A 22,251-nucleotide genomic window follows, 5' to 3' on the forward strand; every position below is an offset into this window, starting at 1 on the left:
ATTAATATCCTCATATATCACCTTCACTTGAGAGCATTAATATCCTCAATTTATCACCTTCACTTGAGAGCATTAATAACCTCATATATCACCCTCACTTCAGAGCGTTAACCCTCATATATCACCCTCACTTGAGAGCGTGACTCGAACCATTGGAAACTGATCCTGGTTAAATTCAAGATATATAGTATTGCATTTCTAACCATAGTGACGTTTAATTATCGCATACAATATATAATTCACAATATATATATATATATATATATATATATATATATATATATATATATATATATATATATATATATATATTCATATATATATATATATATTCATCACAGGGGGGGAAAAATTACAACATTATCAAGTTATATTGTGGTAAAAAAAATATATTTCATCACGGTGTGACTTGCAAATGTCGCAAATATTAAAACCAAAATGAATGTCCATGGTTCTGGCAGACAGTCGTCTGGTTCTAACACTTAACAGTACATTTCCAATCGCTTGGGCTGGACGGTAGAGCGACGGTCTCGCTTCATGCAGGTCGGCGCTCAATCCCCGACCGTCCAAGTGATTGGGGCACCATTCCTTCCCACCGTCTCATCCCAAAACCTTATCCTGATCCCTTCCAAGTGATTGGGGACCCATTCCTTCCCACCGTCTCATCCCAAAACCTTATCCTGACCCTTTCCAAGTGATTGGGGCACCATTCCTTCCCCCCGTCCCATCCCAAAACCTTATCCTGATCCCTTCCAAGTGATTGGGGACCCATTCCTTCCCCCGTCCCATCCCAAAACCTTATCCTGACCCCTTCCAAGTGATTGGGGCACCATTCCTTCCCCCCGTCCCATCCCAAAACCTTACCCTGATCCCTTCCAAGTGATTGGGGCACCATTCCTTCCCCCCGTCTCATCCCAAAACCTTATCCTGATCCCTTCCAAGTGATTGGGGCACCATTCCTTCCCCCCGTCTCATCCCAAAACCTTATCCTGACCCCTTCCAAGTGATTGGGGCACCATTCCTTCCCCCCGTCCCATCCCAAAACCTTACCCTGATCCCTTCCAAGTGATTGGGGCACCATTCCTTCCCCCCGTCTCATCCCAAAACCTTATCCTGATCCCTTCCAAGTGATTGGGGCACCATTCCTTCCCCCCGTCTCATCCCAAAACCTTATCCTGACCCCTTCCAAGTGATTGGGGCACCATTCCTTCCCCCCGTCCCATCCCAAAACCTTACCCTGATCCCTTCCAAGTGATTGGGGCACCATTCCCTCCCCCCGTCCCATCCCAAAACCTTATCCTGACCCCTTCCAAGTGATTGGGGCACCATTCCTTCCCCCCGTCCCATCCCAAAACCTTACCCTGATCCCTTCCAAGTGATTGGGGCACCATTCCTTCCCCCCGTCCCATCCCAAAACCTTATCCTGACCCCTTCCAAGTGATTGGGGCACCATTCCTTCCCCCCGTCCCATCCCAAAACCTTACCCTGATCCCTTCCAAGTGATTGGGGCACCATTCCTTCCCCCCGTCTCATCCCAAAACCTTACCCTGATCCCTTCCAAGTGATTGGGGCACCATTCCTTCCCCCCGTCTCATCCCAAAACCTTATCCTGACCCCTTCCAAGTGATTGGGGCACCATTCCTTCCCCCCGTCCCATCCCAAAACCTTATCCTGACCCCTTCCAAGTGATTGGGGCACCATTCCTTCCCCCCGTCCCATCCCAAAACCTTACCCTGATCCCTTCCAAGTGATTGGGGCACCATTCCTTCCCCCCGTCTCATCCCAAAACCTTATCCTGACCCCTTCCAAGTGATTGGGGCACCATTCCTTCCCCCCGTCTCATCCCAAAACCTTATCCTGACCCTTTCCAAGTGCTATATAGTCGTAATGGCTTGGCGCTTTCTCGCTTCCCTTCCTACGCTAAAAAACTGCTGCCACAAAAAGTCTCTGAAGTGTAGCGCTCGAGAGATAAACGCGTTATACTAGAGAAAAAAATTCAATTTCCTTAGGGTGAATATTTTTCAATTTCGCTTCGGCAATTCCTTAAATTCCTTATAGAGAAGCCACAGCTATAATTTATCTTAGAATAAATCTCTTTATCTTAGAATAAATCTCTTTATCTTAGAATAAATCTCTTTATCTTAGAAGAAATCTCTTTATCTTAGAAGAAATCTCTTTCAATCCCGCCCCTGAAGCCTTCTTACCTTGCCAGACAAGACGACGGGCTTCCTTCAGACTCACGCGCTCCTCAACATCTGCAAAAGAAAATACATTTTCAACAAACATGTATTAAGGTGAAGGAAAAAAAAATAATCGATTTAAAAAAACACTAAGAATACGACTTGTACAACCTGATTGGATACAAATTTTCGATCCTGAAAGCACATCTGCTTGAGGATATATACATACCACTTTAAGGTGTCTACAACGTACGTGAGACTAACTATTAAGTGTGCAGCCCCGACATGACACCCAGCTACGACCGGGGAAGAAAATGCTATATGTTCGCTCAAACATATGCTCAAACACACACACACACACACACACACACACACACACACACACACACACACACACACACACACACACACACACGCACGGGAGACATTTAACTACAGGCCAGTGTCCCTAACTTGAATACCATACAACCTGATGTAAAGTATTGTGAGATACACTACGAGGTATGAATTACGAGGAAAGACTACATGAATCAGACCTCATGTCGCAGGAAGACATAAAAAAAGAGTTCAAAAGAGACATGATCACAACATACAAAATTCCCGAACGTCTCCATAGGAAACGATTGTATAAATTAATGCAAGTCGTGATTAAAGTCGCTGGGAATGCTTAACAAGCTCGTTAGCAAACAACAGAAAATTAACGTAGATTGCCTTGTTGGGATGTGAGCGAATCTCATCTTGTCATACCAAATTGAATTGAAATTTTTCGCGTACAAGTAAATATAATTTTTGGTGTCTGTAATACGAGACAAACGCTCTCCATTCCTGAAAGACATCAAAAGGAATGGTTAAAAGAAAAACTTAATTAATTAATGTGGCATTTAAAACTATTGGATGTTTTGTGTGTATTTCAGTAAGGGGGGAGGGGGGGGGAGAGGATGATAGTTATACGTGTGTGTGTGTGTGTGTGTGTGTGTGTGTGTGTGTGTGTGTGTGTGTGTGTGTGTGTGTGTGTGTGTGTGTGTGTGTGTGTGTGTGTGTGTGCACTCACCTAGTTGAGCTTACAGGGGTTGAGCTCTGGCTCTTCGGTCCCGCTTCTCAACTATCAAATAACTGATGTACAGATTCCTGAGCCTATTGGGCTCTATCATATCTACACTTAAAAACTGTGTATGGAGTCAGCCTCCACCACATCACTTCCACAAAGCCTAAACCACATTTAGCCTTTCGGTTTATGCAAGTTTGCCGTATATTTGAAACTCGCGTTTTCATCAATAGTGAATGAATTTGATGAAAATGATCTGTGATCTCTTGCCATGGCGAGTGCTGTCGGGATGTTGGGTAAATAGTATTTTCCTTCACTTTTTCCTGGTCCGGGAGCGTCTTGGCAAATTAATAATAAGATCCCTGTTTGACTCCGCCTTCCGAGATTAAACTTTGTATCTTGAAAGGTAAACTGAGGAACAATTCAAACTGTTTACCTTCGCAGACAGACGCAAACACACACACGCGCGCGCGCACGCACACACACGTCAGTTGATACACACGGTAGGTATACACACACGTGAGTTGAGCTAAAGGTCGTGTAAGGAGTCAGTCCATGACACGGTCATGACACATGACACGAGGTCATGAAACATGACAGGAGACAAGTCAAGACACAAGTGTCCATCAGTTGTCTTCATTAAACAGAAACAAACGAGTTTCTGGCGTAAGTTTGAGGAATCGTACATTCACACGCAAGTAGGTGTTCCTTAATCACCCATTCCTAAGGAATTACTGCCCCCAATTGCCCCTTCCCCCCCCCCCCCCTCCTCACCACCTACGTCACATCTCCACCCTACCCCCCCCCCCCTAACCATCACCACCTTCCCCAACTTAAACCTTCAAACTTGAGGTTAATTCAATTTGCTCAAGTGTCGCAAACTCACTCTCTCTTCAACAATTGCGGGTTCACATGTTGAAGGTATTTGATAAGCGGCGCTGAACGACACTTTCACCAGCTGCGCCACTCCACCGGGCTGCCAGCCGCTCGAGGGGTTCAGTGTTGAGATTGTCCAGCACTCGAAATAAATGGTGGTGTGTGTGTGTGTGTGTGTGTGTGTGTGTGTGTGTGTGTGTGTGTGTGTGTGTGTGTGTGTGTGTGTGTGTGTGTGTGTGTGAGTGTGTTCACTTAGTTGTGCTTACGGGGGTTGAGCTCTGCTCTTTCAGCCCGCCTCTCAACTGTCAATCAACTGTTTCTACTACTACTTTCCCCCCCCCCCCCACACACACACCAGGACGCAGCCCGTGACAGCTGACTAACTCCCAGGTACCTATTTACTGCTAGGTAACAGGGGGCATAGGGTGAAAGAAACTCTGCTCATCGTTTCTCGCTGGCGCCCGGGATCGAATCCGGGGCCACAGGATCACGTGTTCAGCGTGCTGTACGCTCGGCCACAGGTTCCCCTGTGTGTGTGTGTGTGTGTGTGTGTGTGTGTGTGTGTGTGTGTGTGTGTGTGTGTGTGTGTGTGTGTGTGTGTGTGTGTGTGTGTGTGTTTGTACTCACCTAGTTGAGCTTGCAGGAACACACGAACACACACACACTTACATCTCAAGGTGTTGGAGAGGGAGCTCATTTATCTCACCCAGGTCTTTGGAAAATTGGTCTTTGATTGGAAATCAAAGATTGGAAATTGGAAATTGGTCTTTGATGAAGAAGCCAAGAAACCTCTGACAAAAAACACCCAACACCTATTTTATCTTCACTTAAAAAAAAAATTCTTAATTAAGTAAATAACTTTTAATAGAAAGATTTTTATTACCCAACGAATGTACAAACAAGAAATCAGACAGAAATAAAACTGACCTTAATAATCCGGCTGTAATTTTTATTCCAACATATTTACCACAGCTTGAGTAAATATGTAACTTGACTTAAGATTATATATATCAGCTTAACTATAAACTATGACACCTGACCCAGATAATTCTCATGTTTTCAGACTAATCAAAGATCAGACAAGGCCAGGCTGAGGATAGACAACTCTCGAAATCACCAGCAGGTAAAACCAACCAAAAACTTTAACTTTTCATCTTTAAACAAAGGGAAAACAATTATGATAAGATCTGAATCCAGTTTACCATCTTGGAAATGAGTTTTCGTCAGTGACAAAAGTAGAAAGAAAAGTTAATAAGTAACCATGACACCAGAGTTACACACTCACACAGACCTTTAGCCCTGTGGCTAGTGCCACTTAGGAACTAGCTAGTAGTACTAGTTCCTAGCAGCTAGTAGCTTCCTAGTTCCTACCCGCCAAACACACACCGAAACTACGACGTTGGTACAACGTTCGAACAAGTTTTAACACCTCCTAACCAGTTATAACAACCAATATAGCAAGTTGTAACAACGTTCTAATACGTCATAAACACGTTAAGCCAAGCTGTAACAACTTTATTACAAGTTGCAACAAGCGGAAAATAGAGACAGTTTCGGTTTGTGTTTCCAGGGTAGGAACCTCCTAGTAATTTACCCTCTAATGGCCCAGCTGTCATATAACTAAACGCAACCACCTCCCCAACGAGAGGAGAAAAACTTATAGTTGAGTATATATATGTAAAAGGGTATTTACACCAAGAAACACATATAGGCAACATAAAATCAATTATTGTATCTGTGAGCTCTCTCCCCCCCCCGCCCCCTCCCCCTACACACACGCCAGTTGATTGACAGTTGAAAGGCGGGACCAAAGAGCCAGAGCTCAACCCCCCGCAAGCCCAAATAGGTGAGTATATCCTTTTTTGTCTTAAGGTACAAGAACCTGGAAAAGGTTAATAAATGGGAGGGAGGTAATTATCAAAGGGGGAAAGCGCCAAGTCATTACGACTATATCACCCTTGGAAGGGGTCAGGATAAGGATTTGGGACGGGACGGGAGAGGGAAGGAATGGTGCCCAACCAGTTTGACGGTCGGGGAGGGGAGGGGGGGGAGGGGTTTAACATATGGGAATTAAATCCTATCCTTTGCTCGTCTGATATAGGATATAGGCAAAGCCACCTGAAATCGTTGCACTATTTCTCTTCAAGTAAATACAGACCAATCATCATCAAATCGTGTCATGAAACTTTGCAGGGTAAATAGTCTGGCTTATGGGCATTACATAGGGTGGTCGGGGGGCGAGAACCGTATGTCTCCCCTTTGCACGAAATAGTCAATTTCAACTCAATTTCCACTCTCTCGCTAAATAATTTTAAAAAATCATCTTACAACATGTGAGTCAGGATAGAAGATAGTGAAGGTCCTGAGAAGATAGGAAGAGAAGGTAGGGGAGGAACAGGGAGATATGAGAAGAAAGGGAAGACGATTTGGATAGAAGAGGGTGGAGAATGGGAAAAGGGAGGGTGGGAGGGGTAGTAAAAAAGGGAATTATCAAGGGGGAAAGCGCCAAGCCATTACGACTATATAGCACTTGGAAGGGGGTCAGGATTAGAATTTGGGATGGGGCTTGAGGAGGGAGGAATGGTGCCCAGCCACTTGTGGACAGTCGGGGGATTGAACGCCGACCTGCATGAAACGAAACGTCTAGCAGTAAATACGGCACTACTTGGCTCGTCGGAGGGTTGTGGCGAACCTGCGGTCAATCAGCTGATCCCAGAGACTTGGAGGCTACTTTTACCCAACATTGCAGGGTGAATGGTCTGAGGTAGGGGACGGAGATAGGCTGGTCTGGAGGTGGGTCTAAGTCAAATACTTTAACTTAGGGAGGGACGGAGAGAGAGAGAGAGAGAGAGAGAGAGAGAGAGAGAGAGAGAGAGAGAGAGAGAGAGAGAGAGAGAGAGAGAGAGAGAGAGAGAGAGAGAGAGAGAGAGACGAGGGGGGACATAAAAAGAGTAAAGAGAGATAGAAAGGAAAACAAGAGAAAGAGAAGAAGACAGAGAGATAGGAGTGGATGGAAAGGGAGGCAAGGAAAGGGGGGGAAAGGGAGATAAGAAGGGAGAGTGAGGAAGACATAAGGGAGGAAGAGAGGGGAGTGGGTTAGAGAGAGGGAATTAAAAAAAAAGGTGAGAGAGGAGAGAGAGGAAAGAGGAAGGAGAGAGAGAGAGGAGAAAGGAAAAGGGAGAGAGAGAGAGAAGAGGACACAGACAGCTTGGGCCACTCTGTACAACCCCATCTACAAAGCCACAAACGACAGATACTCAACTCAGCTCCCAACAAACCAATGACCATTAACAAAAAATCAAACACCTTCTGCTTCACTAACCAATCAGGATCTGAATGCCTTGGCAAATACAAAAGCTCCCCTTCCCCCCCCCCTCCCTTCTTTTCCATCCCATTTCGATTCCCAGCCAATCAGGCTTCAGTTGAAGACGTGACGAAGCCTTGCAATAAAGCCCCCCCAACCCTCCTTCCCTAGCAAGGCAGGAGCAACAAACTCAGTAATTACCAAGACTCAAGGGAAGTCTGCAAGCAGCATGTTCACTAATCCTGCCTTCTAGGAGGATCAAGCCGACACCTTGGAGGCCCTAACTCCTCAAGATAACCCCCCCAAGATAACCCCCAAGGCAGAACAGATACAATATTTGTATCTGATTCTCCCTGGGGGGTTATCTAATTCTCCTTAGTACCAGATAACGAGAAAATGTTATCTGTAAAATACCACTTGTGGAGTAACGTGATTGTCGAGTCCTTCAGCGGTTACAGACGATAACGCGAGAGCAGCTACAGGGGCTACAGGTGCTGTAATGAGGGGTGGGTGGGGTGGGTACAGGGGGGAGGCTGGGAGAGGTAGTGTAGATCAGTGGCGCTGTAATTAGGTACATAGACGTCTGCTGGGCGCTCATTAGCGTCTGGTATGGTTAATTAATTCATTATCGGATTAATGGGGGAGCTGGAACATGTTCCACTTATCATGGTGGTGACTTTTACGTGGTCGTGATCTATGCCGTTCATTGTGGTTTTAATTTTCTTTTTAATTAGTTTGGTATTCTCATAACAGCTTCTAGTAAGTAGATTTGCAACGCACGCACGCACACACACACACACACACACACACACACACACACACACACACACACACACACACACACACACACACACACACAGAAGCCGGTACCCCAATCTTGTACATAACCATGCAAAGTGATCGAGAAAATGGTAAGAAAAACCCAAGAAACACATGTAGAGAGGAGGGACTTCGCGACACACCACCAACATGGGTTCAGGGATAGAGAAGCTTGCCTCACACGTTTAATAGAAACACCATGACCAGGTGAGAGATATTAAACGAGAAAGAGAAGAGTTGGCACACTGCATTCTCTTGGATCGTCAGAAAGCCTTTGACATGGTACCTCATACGAAGCTTCGTATGAGGTATGCCAATCGACTTGAGAATCGTCCAGGACGGACCGAAACGTCGTCGTCCCTTCACCTTCTAGTGTGTGGTCTGGTCAACATACTTTAGTCACGTTATTGTGACTCATCGCCTGCTCATACGAAGCTTGTGCATAAGTTGGAGAAATAGGCAGCAGTAACTGATTAGGTGCTGCAGTCGATAAGGGAGTAATTAGGCAACAAAACAGCAGAGAGTTACTGTGAGTGCTGAGACCTCAGAATGATGACATGCCACAGGGGGGAGTCCCACAGGGCTCTGTACTCAGACCTATCCTCTTTCTGATATACGTACAAGATGTTCCAGAGGGTATAAACTCATTCCTCTCAATGTTTGCTGATGATCCTAAAATTATGAGAAGGATTAAGACAGAGGAGGACAGTAAGAGACTACAAGATGACCTGGACAAACTGATGGGATGGTCCAACAAGTGGCTACTAGAGTTTAACTCAGGCAAGAGTCAAGTAATTAAAATAGGTATAGGGAGCAGGAGGCCTTACACAAAGTACCAACTAGAAAATGAAATCCTTCAGGAATCCTCCACACCGGACCTATACTCTCAACCCCACATCAAAAGGATATCATCAGTGGCATATGCAAAGTTGGTCAACATAAGAACTGCCTCTAGAAACGTGTGTAAGTAATCATTCAGAACCTAGTATACCTCATATGTCAGACTAATCCTGGAGTTAAAAAAAGTTTAAATGTGTGCGAACAGACTTAGCCCCGAGCTGAGAGGTATGAGCTACGAGGAAAGACTACTAGAATTAAATCTCACGTTACTGGGAGACTGAAGAGTTAGGGGAAGACATGACTACCACCTAAAAAATCCCAGAGGAATTGACAGGGGTAAATGAAGACCAACTATTTAGCACCAGGGGAACACGAACAAGGGGACGCAGATGGAAACTTAGTGCCCAAATGAACCACATAGACGTTAGAAATCACTTATTCAGTGTTAGAGTATTTAACTAATGGAATGCATTAGGCAGTGATGTGGTGGAGGGTGACTCCATACACAGTTTCAAATGTAGATATGATAAGAGCCCAATAGGCTAAAAAATCTGTACATCAGTTGCATGATGGTTGAAAGGCGGGGCCAAAGGGAAAGAGGAGATATGATCACGATGTACCAGATCCTGAAATGAATAGACAACATAGTCTTTTCTATGTGCTGGAGAACAGAACGAAAGGCTCAGTTGGTAGTTGGAAACAGATGCCCTGAAACATCACGGCGCGGCAATAATAAGATAGGAAAGATAAAATATGTAAAGATAGGAAAGATAAAATATGTAAAGATAGGAAAGATAAAATATGTGAAAAATATGGAAAAGTAACAGAGAATTAATGTTAAAATAACATTCCTTCATCTTATTAAAATAGGCATCAAGTAGTCTCAGGAGACTATGGAGTTGCGCTGTGGTTGTCGAAGCGGGAGTGTTGCAAAGGGCGCAAAGCCAGGTTAGGTCTATATAGAGGAGAAGCTGTTACCCATGCAGCAGGACCGATCTTATTTATCTTACAATTAGCGAGATCCTGAACTGACCTGAGCGCTAACATGTGTATTCAGCGACCTTCCTATGACAAATACAACTGACAAATACAACGAGTTTCAATCCATTGATTTATAACATCTCTGAGGGCTTATTAGATTCTGACAATTTGGACAAAAGGGGTTGAGAGATAGTGGATTATCAGGGGACAAGGGCCAAGCCATTACGGCTATAAAGCACTTAGAAGGGGTCAGGATTAGGATTTGGGATGGGACTGGGGGGGGCGGTGAAGGTATGGTATCCAACCACTTGGACAGTCGGGGATTGAACGCCGACCCGCAAGAAGCAAAACCATCGTGGACAAAAGGCGAGGATTGTGTCCAGTCCGTAAATATAAAGTGAATTTGCCTAACCGGAAGTACTCGAGCCTATATGCCTATATAAAAGGTCTCTCAGGTTGTCTTTCCGCTCAACATCAGGAGACGTCAGCACCCCTCCTGTGCCAGGTAAGTCCACTACGGGCTCACCATAGCCCGTGCTACTTGCCCCGCTCCTGTGCCAGGTAAGCCCACTACGGGCTCACCATAGCCCGTGCTACTTGCCCCGCTCCTGTGCCAGGTAAGTCCACCACGGGCTCACCATAGCCCGTGCTACTTGGCCCGCTCCTGTGCCAGGTAAGTCCACCACGGGCTCACCATAGCCCGTGCTACTTGCCCCGCTCCTGTGCCAGGTAAGTCCACCACGGGCTCACCATAGCCCGTGCTACTTGCCCCGCTCCTGTGCCAGGTAAGTCCACCACGGGCTCACCATAGCCCGTGCTACTTGCCCCGCTCCTGTGCCAGGTAAGTCCACCACGGGCTCACCATAGCCCGTGCTACTTGCCCCGCTCCTGTGCCAGGTAAGTCCACCACGGGCTCACCATAGCCCGTGCTACTTGCCCCGCTCCTGTGCCAGGTAAGTCCACCACGGGCTCACCATAGCCCGTGCTACTTGCCCCGCTCCTGTGCCAGGTAAGTCCACCACGGGCTCACCATAGCCCGTGCTACTTGCCCCGCTCCTGTGCCAGGTAAGTCCACCACGGGCTCACCATAGCCCGTGCTACTTGGCCCGCTCCTGTGCCAGGTAAGCTACGGGGTCACCATAGCCCGTGCTACTTGCCCCGCTCCTGTGCCAGGTAAGTCCACCACGGGCTCACCATAGCCCGTGCTACTTGCCCCGCTCCTGTGCCAGGTAAGTCCACCACGGGCTCACCATAGCCCGTGCTACTTGCCCCGCTCCTGTGCCAGGTAAGTCCACTACGGGCTCACCATAGCCCGTGCTACTTGCCCCGCTCCTGTGCCAGGTAAGTCCACTACGGGCTCACCATAGCCCGTGCTACTTGGAACTTGTTCCGAGTAGCTGAATCTATAACAACAACAACAACTAGCCGACCTCTCCTGATGCTCATAAGACAGCTGGATAAACATCTTTAAAGCATACCTGATCAACCAGACTGTGTTTCATACATCAGATCACCAGTCAAGAGACCGGGCCGCGGGGACACTGAATCCCGGGACCAGCAACAGGTAGGTAGGTAGCACATGACCTCTCTGAGGAAACCTTTGATATAAAACAAGAAACAAAAAAAAAACGCGTAGAAAGCAGGTATATAATTGACCCATACGAGGCAGTTCTTGTATATTTATGCCCACCCCCCAAACTCCTTCATATATATATGTCTAACCTACGCTTGAAACAATAGTGTTCCTCACCTCAAATTATCTTACCGGGTAAATAAATCCACAGGAGCCGTGATGAGGGATCGAATCTATGCATCTGGGTGTTCCCAGGTGCGTTCTAGTCCACTGCTTTCCAGTTGTAAATATTGTCGCTGATATATCACATTAATGAGATTTATTTGTGTAACAAATAGAATAGATAACAAAAAGAAACAAAACAAATTACAATTCCGCTATTCCTTGTCCAGAGAAGCGGGTGGGGCTAAGCTGGAATAAATTTGACGGATATTCGAGTCCATCGCAGAACTTCTTACCATAAGCCAACATTACAGGCCAGGTTTAGAATCCTCTGTGATGTCAGACATCAACTGATTGCCATCATTTTGTTACGACAATTGATGATGACTCGATATCAGGATTTCAGGTCATTTGCTTTCTTCAGAAGATAACTAATGTTATCTGGATTACGGTCCAAGATGACTCTTGTGTTTCAGTTTCAAGACGGTTTCTTGAAACGTGAATAATAATCTAAAACTTTGCTCTGCCAAGTCATTCTATTTTGCTCTGATGAAGGCGAAATAAGCCGAAAACGCGTTTTAAGCATTCTCTATTTTTCCACGTGTGGTGTTTCGGCAATAGTCTAAAATTATCCTAAGGCATCAAGCCAAGATTTAGATTCCAAGATGCATGCGAAGGAAAGTCTTGAAAGAGACGAAAGTCGTCTGTGGCTTTACCTGTCTACTTGGAGATTGCCAGCCTCAACAACCTCATTAACAAGACAACAACGTTACTTTGAAGGTGTTGACCAGACCACACACTAGAAAGTGAAGGGACGACGACGACGACGACGTTTCGGACCGTCCTGGACCATTCTCAAGTCGATGAGAGCTCACCTTCTAGTGTGTGTGGTCTGGTCAACATACTTCAGCCACGTTATTGTGACTCATCGCCTGTATCACTTTGAAGGTGTCTAACAATGCACAAACAACGAGGCTCCATCAAAGAACACAAAACTCTAACACCCAATAGACCATCACCGGAGTGAGAATAACAACGCTGAAATAATTGACAGATACGAGGACAATATAGAGACTTGACATAGCTGAAGCACCACATATCAAACACTCCTCAATCAGCAGCCAACTTACACTGACGTAACTCTTAACACCTATAAGACCAGGGGGCCACATTCACGAAGTAGTTACGCAAGCACTTACGAACCTGTCCATCTATTCCTCAATCTTTGGCGGCTTTGTTTACAATTATTAAACTGTTAGTGAGCTCCGAAGCACCAGGAGGCTGTTTATGACAATAACAACAGTTAATTGGGAAGTTTTCATGCTTGTAAACTGTTTAATAAATGTAACCAAAGCCGTCAAAGATTGAGGAAAGATGTACACGTTCGTAAGTACTTGCGTAACTGCTTCGTGAATCTGGCCCCAGGTTCGTAAGTACTTGCGTAACTCATGCTTCGTGAATCTGGCCCCTGAATTGACAGTTTACACCACCACGCCGAACACCTCTCCATAAGAAACCTAGAGAACCTTCGTCTAGACTCACTGATCTAGGCAATGTATGAACTAATTACCATATACCAGACAAAGATCAGAATGAACGTGATTTATCAATAAACGTTCTACTTCAGTATTATAAAATATGATGAACAAATGTTCACACTGTTCTCCTCCGCGTTATTTGTTGTTGTTATAGATTCAGCTTCGTGGAACATAAAAGTTCCAGGTAGCACGGGCTATAGTGAGCCCGTAGTGTTATTTGCTCTTCTAAAACCAACCTACATCATCTCCAAGCATCTATAAACCACAGGAGCCATTACTCAATATATCACACACAAATCGCCTCATAAATTGTAGAAAATTTCCTGTTTTCATCAAATTTCGATGGACCACAGCAAAGCGATGAGCCATTCAAAGGGCCAATCTGATTTACGCCACCGCAAGATCAACCATTCAGAGCCCCCGAATCTGATTTACGTCACGCAAGATAAACCATTCAGCAAGCAGATATCCGCCTTTCGCAACGCCCTTCATCTTGCCCTCGCTGGCAGACAGGTTCGTGGCTGACTGCTATATTGTTAATACACAAACGGACGTGAGAAATCTTCCTATTACATCTCTAACGTCAATGAACAGGAATGTGCTACCGTTGACCGCCGGCGTTCAGGCGAGGCGGCCGATGGAATTAACTGGAGATTGGGGGGGCATTTGGCCCCCATTCACAGAGTTAATATCTTCAATGGAAATAATAGCACCTGTCAGGAAGAGTGCCGAACGCTGTGTACTTCCAGATGAGCGGGAACTGGGCGAGTAAGTGGTCCCAATACACCTTAAGTGGTCCCAGTACATCAAGTACGTGTGCGGAGAATAACCACCAATTCCTACACTCTGCAGCCATATTATCTCATCAAAAACACAACACTAACTACCCCAGGAACCCCAAAAAAATTTGTGCAACATAGCGTAATAAACTAATTATATTCCTGTGAACGCGCCGCGGAGACTAGTTGCAATCTTGCATGCAATTCTATTACGTGAACTGAGCAAGAAGCTTCTCAGTATTACTATGATTATTTTTGACTATGTCATTCTTGTACAACTTCAAGGGCCTGGGGAAGGGGGTGGTTAGCTTGTTAATAGGTCATTTGGGGTAATTACATCTGGCCATTACAGTCACCTGGATGGTGGTGGATGGTGGTGGGTGGTTGTGGTAGGGGTAGTTACAAGTGGTGGTGGATAGAGTTAGGGGATGAATTAGGGGGAGAGGCGCCGACTATGGAAAAGCCAAAAATGTTTCGTCAGCTTTTGATCGCTGAGGCATCCTTAGGGACTTCGCTAGGGCATCGCTACGGTCTCGTTAAGGCGTTCGAGGACCTCCTTAGAGCATCGGATCTTTTAGATTTTTCTTATCAGTGTGGTTTCCGCCTCTGTGGAAGTGGTCATGTTTACTGACAATCGAAAAAAAATAGTGATTAGTGGATAATCAGCATCGCACAATGATCTCTTGGGGTAAAAATATATATACTCATACTTTGCCCAATGTAACTTTTACATTTATATATATATATATATATATATATATATATATATATATATATATATATATATATATATATATATATATATATATTCAAATCTATGTCCTCACCAGGATTCGAAACTGCGTTGCATGAGCTCAGCCCACTAGAAGTAGGGTGAGTGTGTGTGTGTGTGAGAGAGAGAGAGAGAGAGAGAGAGAGAGAGAGAGAGAGAGAGAGAGAGAGAGAGAGAGAGAGAGAGAGAGAGAGAGAGAGAGAGAGAGAGAGAGAGAGAGAGAGAGACCCCCCTCGCCCCATATCAAGTCCACATATACTGACAGTATACAGTGTAATCGGGCTTCGTTTTGTTATAATATATCCTCTACGGCCCGGGAGCTCAATTTGTTTTTTCATGACGTTTTTATTCATTTCCGATACATGTCAATTACCTCGATGGAAAGGGGTGGGGGGAGGGGTGGGGGGTCGCTGTTTGTAAAAGTTTGTAAATATGCGATTTAGAAAGATGCACATTACTATTGAAACTGACAGTACGCTAGTAATCTGTACACACGCACACGCACGCACGCCCGCACACACACACACACACACACACACACACACACACACACACATCAGGAACTGTATCTCAGGAACACACATCTCAGGAACCTGTGCACCTGTTGATTGACGGTTGAGAGGCGGGAACCAAAGAGCCAGAGCTCAACCCCCGCAAGCACAATTAGGTGAGTATAATTAGGTGAGTACACACGCACACGCACGCACACACACGCGCACACACACACACACACACACACACACACACACACACACACACACACACACACACACACACACACACACACACAGTAATGTCCCTTAATCCAAGGATTTATTGATCGTGTTAGGGATACATGTATTTCCGATTAACATATTACCAATTATTATTTCCGCATTATAAAAAAAAACTAATTCCTATTAATTCTCTCAACAGGTCAATTTTGACTATTTCCTTCTGCTCCTGTACAAAATACAGAGGAAAAAATATATATTATTTTATTTATCAGTAATTGCCCTGGCCGGTTGGAGATCATCCTGTAGGGGGCTTTTAACGATTGTGAAGAGGGCGCGGACACGCCATTGACAGACAGACAGACAGTATTAGGACAGACCGATACAGATTTTGGACAGGAGACATCTCCCGTCACGCAGGGTGCAGTCGCACCTCCACAGATCTCCAGTATCATCTATTGATACTGGTAATGGCTCAAAAGGGCCACCACTTACGGGCTATTCATGCCCGTGCCACCTTTTGGGTGGCTTAATCTTCATCAATGAATCTTCATACCGATTTTGGACAGGCCAAGGAGACAGGAGCATTGGACAGGTATAAAACAGGTTACGAACACTCATCATATCTTCAAATTGTAAAATTATTTCCCTTAAGGTCACATTATCCTCCCTTATAGCGAACCATCTCTTCCCCGCCCTTCCCTTCGCCCCATTCTACCCCCCCTTTCCCTCAAACCCCCCTTACCCCCAATCCTCCCCCCCCCCCAACTACCCCCAACGACTCCCATTGCGTCTGAAATCGTGATTTTGTTTCTGAATACTTTTTGTCAGCTGTTCTCCCTATGAAGAAAAATATATATTTTTTTCTGGTGGGGGGGGGGAGGGGAGGGGTGTGAATGGATATATCCTAACGGACATATAACTCATCATGATGACTCGGACATTGGAGCCAAATCAGTATGCCACAATGATGAAGTTTAAATACCCCCTTCAGTAATTCAGGGAGTAATCACCATCTCTATCGTTAAGACAATATTGCCTCAAATGTTCAGGTCTGATTAGCGAAGGTAGGGGAATGATGAGGAGGAAGTGCTTAGAGAGAGAGAGAGAGAGAGAGAGAGAGAGAGAGAGAGAGAGAGAGAGAGAGAGAGAGAGAGAGAGAGAGAGAGAGAGAGAGAGAGAGAGAGAGTGAGGTTTTCAGCGCTCTTCCTCACTTCGACATCGAACTCCTCCAGAAAAAAACCATACAGCACTTCGATGCTGTAACGGCAATCGCTTGACTTAACTCCCCACTGCTGGGAGGGTGGTTCCTCATACCTACCTCCAGCTGGTGAGGAAGGCTCCTCACAGCCCCTTCCTGCTGGTGAGGAAGGCTCCTCCCAGCCCCTTCCAGCTGGTGAGGAAGGCTCCTCACAGCCCCTTCCAGCTGGTGAGGAAGGCTCCTCCCAGCCCCTTCCAGCTGGTGAGGAAGGCTCCTCCCAGCCTCTTCCAGCTGGTGAGGAAGGCTCCTCCCAGCCCCTTCCAGCTGGTGAGGAAGGCTCCTCACAGCCCCTTCCAGCTGGTGAGGAAGGCTCCTCACAGCCCCTTCCAGCTGGTGAGGAAGGCTCCTCACAGCCCCTTCCAGCTGGTGAGGAAGGCTCCTCACAGCCCCTTCCAGCTGGTGAGGAAGGCTCCTCACAGCCCCCTCCAGCTGGTGAGGAAGGCTCCTCACAGCCCCTTCCAGCTGGTGAGGAGGAAGGCTCCTCACAGCCCCTTCCAGCTGGTGTGGAAGGAAAGTTTGGTGAGGAAGTTGGGGGGATTTAATTTGGGGGATTTAGTATATTGTCAGTAAAGTCATTATACACAGCTGTGCTTCAAGCTGTAGGTATAACTTCCTCTCCCAGCGTATACAGCGCGTCAAGAATATAATATTAACGTAATTTACGTCTATATTCTACCCTTACTTACCCATGTCAAAATCCTGAACACAGCTTCACTACACAAGGTCAATGGTACACAGAGATGGTACTCGAAGTCGCTATAGTCCAGACATATTCTATATGTCCTTCATTTCTGTGTCTCAGAGGTACGGGAGCAAGCACAGAACCTTGAAGCACAGAACCTTGAAGGACAGGCAGAGAGGGGGGGGGGGGGACTGTGAGCTTTGCACGGTGGATGATCCCAATTAGACTTATTTACTATTACTCCCTGAGTTCTGATCCTCGGGGAATTGAAGATCCATCTTCCATACCTCGACAGGGGTATAGTCATCTTTGAGCGCATCTTGTCTGCCCTAACGCCATGGTCACATCTGCTGAGAAAGCTTCAGCGAAATCAGTTTTATATTGCATCAGCGTTTTTGCATGTCTTTTCCCCGGCATCTGTGCTTCTCATATAGTGGGCCAGGCAGTACGTGAGAGGCAGGACGAGCGCCCTGCCTCTCAAGTTGTCTCAAGGTTGTGGAGACGTTGTGATTCCGTGTGTCTTGGCATCTTACTCCTTGGCACTCTTTCGAATAACTTTTTATAACTTTTTTATAACGGTGTATAACTTCTGGCCTCTGTTTTATTACCATTTCCAGCTCTTCGACGCAGCATTCTATCCCCCCCCCCACACACAATATCCCAGATGAGCCACAGAGACGTTAGAAAGAACTTTCTCAGTGTCAGAGTAGTTAATAAATGAAATGCACTAGGAAGTGATGTGGTGGAGGCTGACTCCATACACAGTTTCAAATGTAGATATGATAGAGCCCAGTAGGCTCAGGAACCTGCACACCAGTTGATTGACAGTTGAGAGGCGGGACCAAAGAGCCAAAGCTCAACCCCCGCAAGCACAATTAGATGAGTACAACTAGGTGAGTACACACACACACACACAGCTCTCCCAAGCTCTCCTAGCCCTTCCTAGCCTCTCCTAGCCTCTCCCCCCAGATAAAACTACCTACCATGCTCAACACAACACCATCACGAATCTCCTCAGGGGAAGAAAAAATAATAATAATAACGATGTTGAAATTCGATGCAAATTTGCCACTTCGCCTAATGGACGAGATGTCCTTTTTTTCCCTCTCCCCGCTGCTGATCTTGGGCTCGGCCGAGACTTGTAATTAAGACGCAAATCGAGATGAGGAAGACAAGAGATGGCTTGTCGGCTCACGCCAGATGAGAAATTGAGATGAAGAATGGACCTGAGACATGTACGAAAAGTCTCCTCAAAGGAGGAAGAGAAACCAGAGGGATGAGGCAGATGGGGGGTTGAGAAAGAGGGGAATGAGAAAGAAGGGGATGAGAAAGAGGGGGATGAGACAGAATAAGAGAGAGGGGGGAAAGGAATCAAATATGGCGGAAGGGGGGGGGGATACAAAAGAATATAGCAGATAACAGGTTTTATCAATACCAAGTTTATCTGGTGGAACAGCTAAACCAAAATATTTATTGGAAAATGCCTGTTTCCTATCACGGTTGATGGAGAATATAGGGATGGAGATTTGAGGAGAGAGAGAGAGAGAGAGAGAGAGAGAGAGAGAGAGAGAGAGAGAGAGAGAGAGAGAGAGAGAGAGAGAGAGAGAGAGAGAGAGAGAGAGAGAGAGAGAGACAGACAGACAGACAGAGACAGAGACACCGCGACAGAGGGACAGAGACAGAGGGACAGAGACAGACAGAGGGACAGAGACAGAGGGACAGAGACAGACAGAGGAAAAGATTAGATAAAAAGTACCAGAGTGAGAAAAAAAAAGCAGACAGAGGAAGAACATAGATAAAACAAAGAAAAAGAGAGAAAACCCAGACAAATAAAACCAACAGATAGACACAGAGACACACACAAAAGCTAAAAAAGATACCACACATAAGAGCTAAAAAAAAAAAAAAGATATATCACACAAAAACAGATATAGAGTCCCGCTCGTAGTTGTAAATAACGCAAAAACCGACCAGCAAATTCCATGTAAATAGGATTTGAAACTCTCCGAACCTTCCTGGATTTCATCTCCTTTCATCAGAGGACGGACGATGATATTTCATCTTATTATTAAACGTATTAAAGGGATTCCCAAGACAAAAATACATTCCAGCCCCGAATCGCATTTAATTCCAAATAATTTACTTATTTTAAAATATTCGTGCTGTTAAAACTACAATAAGTGAAATAAGGGAAGCACGAAACAATTTATTGTACTACATATTAATAAGACAAATAAGATGGAACTAGGTTTAGAAAAGCAGACACAGTGCTAGATTGACAGACAGGGGGGGGGGGGTTGTAGACACCCGCAGACAACGACAGATGCAGACAGATACAGGACCAAGCAGAATGCTACAGGACCAAGCAGACAGACAGCTACAGGACCAAGCAGACAGACAGCTACAGAACCAAGCAGACAGACAGCTACAAGACCAAGCAGACAAGACAGCTACAGAACCAAGCAGACAGACAGCTACAAGACCAAGCAGACAAGACAGCTACAGAACCAAGCAGACAGACAGCTACAGAACCAAGCAGACAGACAGCTACAAGACCAAGCAGACAGACAGCTACAGGACCAAGCAGACAAGACAGCTACAAGACCAAGTAGACAGACAGCTACAGAACCAAGCAGACAGACAGCTACAAGACCAAGCAGACAGACAGACAGCCACAGGACCAAGCAGACAGACAGACAGCCACAGGACCAAGCAGACAGACAGACAGCCACAGGGCCAAGCAGACAGACAGACAGCCACAGCCCCAAGCAGATAGACAGACAGCCACAGGACTAAGCAGGCAGACAGACAGACAGCCACAGGACCAAGCAGACAGACAGACAGCCACAGGACCAAGCAGACAGACAGACAGCCACAGGACCAAGCAGACAGACAGACAGCCACAGGACCAAGCAGACAGACAGACAGCTACAGGACCAAGCAGACAGACAGACAGCCCAAAGTGTTACACGAGTTAGCGAAATCCAAAAATACTTGTAGTTATGAGACAAATTCTGTGGAACAGGACGGGGATCGAACCAACGTCCTGGGTATCCCCCCAGCCACGCAGCTTTACGAGGAGTCTACACCAAAGTGTATACGGTTTACATGTAAAGCTTGGATTGACTACCACCAGCTCGGTGCCTCCCAGCCTAGTGGTGGATCCCGGGTGTGATCCCGGGTGTGATCCCAGTGTGATCCCAGGTTGTCTTACCTTTAGCATATCATGGTCCGGGGGTTAAGGTGCGTGTGTGAGGTTACCCTCAGGACGTTCGTTCGATTCCCGTACGAAACACAAACCGAAACTGTCTCTCTTTTCCGCTTGTTACAACTTGTAATAAAGTTGTTACATCTTGGCTTAACGTGTTTATGACGTATTAGAACGTTGTTAAAACGTGCTATATTGGTTGTTCCTCGACCAGGCCTCCACCCCCAGGAAGCAGCCCGTGACAGCTGACTAACACCCGGGTACCTATTTACTGCTAGGTAACAGGGGCATTCAGGGTGAAAGAAACTTTGCCCATTTGTTTCTGCCTCGTGCGGGAATCGAACCCGCGCCACAGAATTACGAGTCCTGCGCGCTATCCACCAGGCTACGAGGCCCCCCTATATACTATTGTGATTTCCTTATGAACGTCTTCTGGTGTTAGCGAATTCAGAAGTTTTGTTTTAATATTCATGTGTGTGATTTGAGGAGAGGGATATTTCACAGCTGCGGCTGTCTGACCCCCAGTCAATTCTTTTGAAAACAAAGGGCAGGATTTACTCTTTCTTCTCCTCCTTCTTCTCCTCTTCCTACTATTCTAGCATCTCCTTCCCCCTCCTCCATGCCCAATGTCAATAAATATATATATTTCACAGGGAAAATAGCGTCGGATGATGGTATTTATAAGACTAATATCCTGGATCTCTGACGATATATGGATTCAAAACTGTCAAATTTCACGAGAATACCTTGACGGTGTGTACCTAATGTGTGTGTGTGTGAGAGAGAGAGAGAGAGAGAGAGAGAGAGAGAGAGAGAGAGAGAGAGAGAGAGAGAGAGAGAGAGAGAGAGAGAGAGAGACTATAGAACGGGACATGCAGTAATCATTCTATATTTTTCTCTCTCTCTTTCGGTGCTTCGTGTGAGAGATTGTTCATCTTAGAGGATTCCGAAGCAAATTTTGAGTCTCATTGATATTCTCCTCGAGTGACACTTGAGCTGGGGAGATTAATTACCCCACCGTTGCTGGCAGGACGTATAGCCCAAGATAGGGACGGGGGGAGTCATCCTTCAGTGTGTGTGTTTACTACTGTCAGGACTCCTGTGGTGAGGTGACAGTGTGACCCTCAAGCCCGCCCGAATATAGGCTTCTTCACGTCATCCAACTCCCTCCACACCACTCTCAAACGCGCACGCGCTCACACACACACACACACACACACACACACACACACACACACACACACACACACACACACACACACACACACACACACACACACAAGACAAACAGATAAAGACAGGCTGTTTAACACAAGGGGCACACGCACTAGGGGACACAGGTGGAAACTGAGTGCCCAAATGAGCCACAGAGATATTAGAAAGAACTTTTTTAGTGTCAGAGTAGTTAGTAAAAGAAATGCATTAGGAAGTGATGTGGTGGAGGCTGACTCCATACACTTTCAAATGTAGATATGATAGAGCCCAGTAGGCTCAGGAATCTGTACACCAGTTGATTAA

The 22,251-nt window shown here is 45.9% G+C and overlaps 1 protein-coding gene across 1 annotated transcript in view; it reads right to left on the bottom strand.

The window, feature by feature from the left end:
• LOC123757574 (FMRFamide receptor) overlaps positions 1 to 22,251 on the bottom strand; it is a 687,359-nt gene that overhangs the window by 133,946 nt on the left and 531,162 nt on the right. The window contains 1 exon segment of the mRNA XM_069327162.1: positions 2,205 to 2,255. The gene's annotated coding sequence lies outside the window, so the exon portion shown is untranslated.

This window comes from Procambarus clarkii, chromosome 19 (assembly GCF_040958095.1).
Source record: "Procambarus clarkii isolate CNS0578487 chromosome 19, FALCON_Pclarkii_2.0, whole genome shotgun sequence".
Lineage (NCBI taxonomy): Eukaryota > Metazoa > Arthropoda > Malacostraca > Decapoda > Cambaridae > Procambarus > Procambarus clarkii.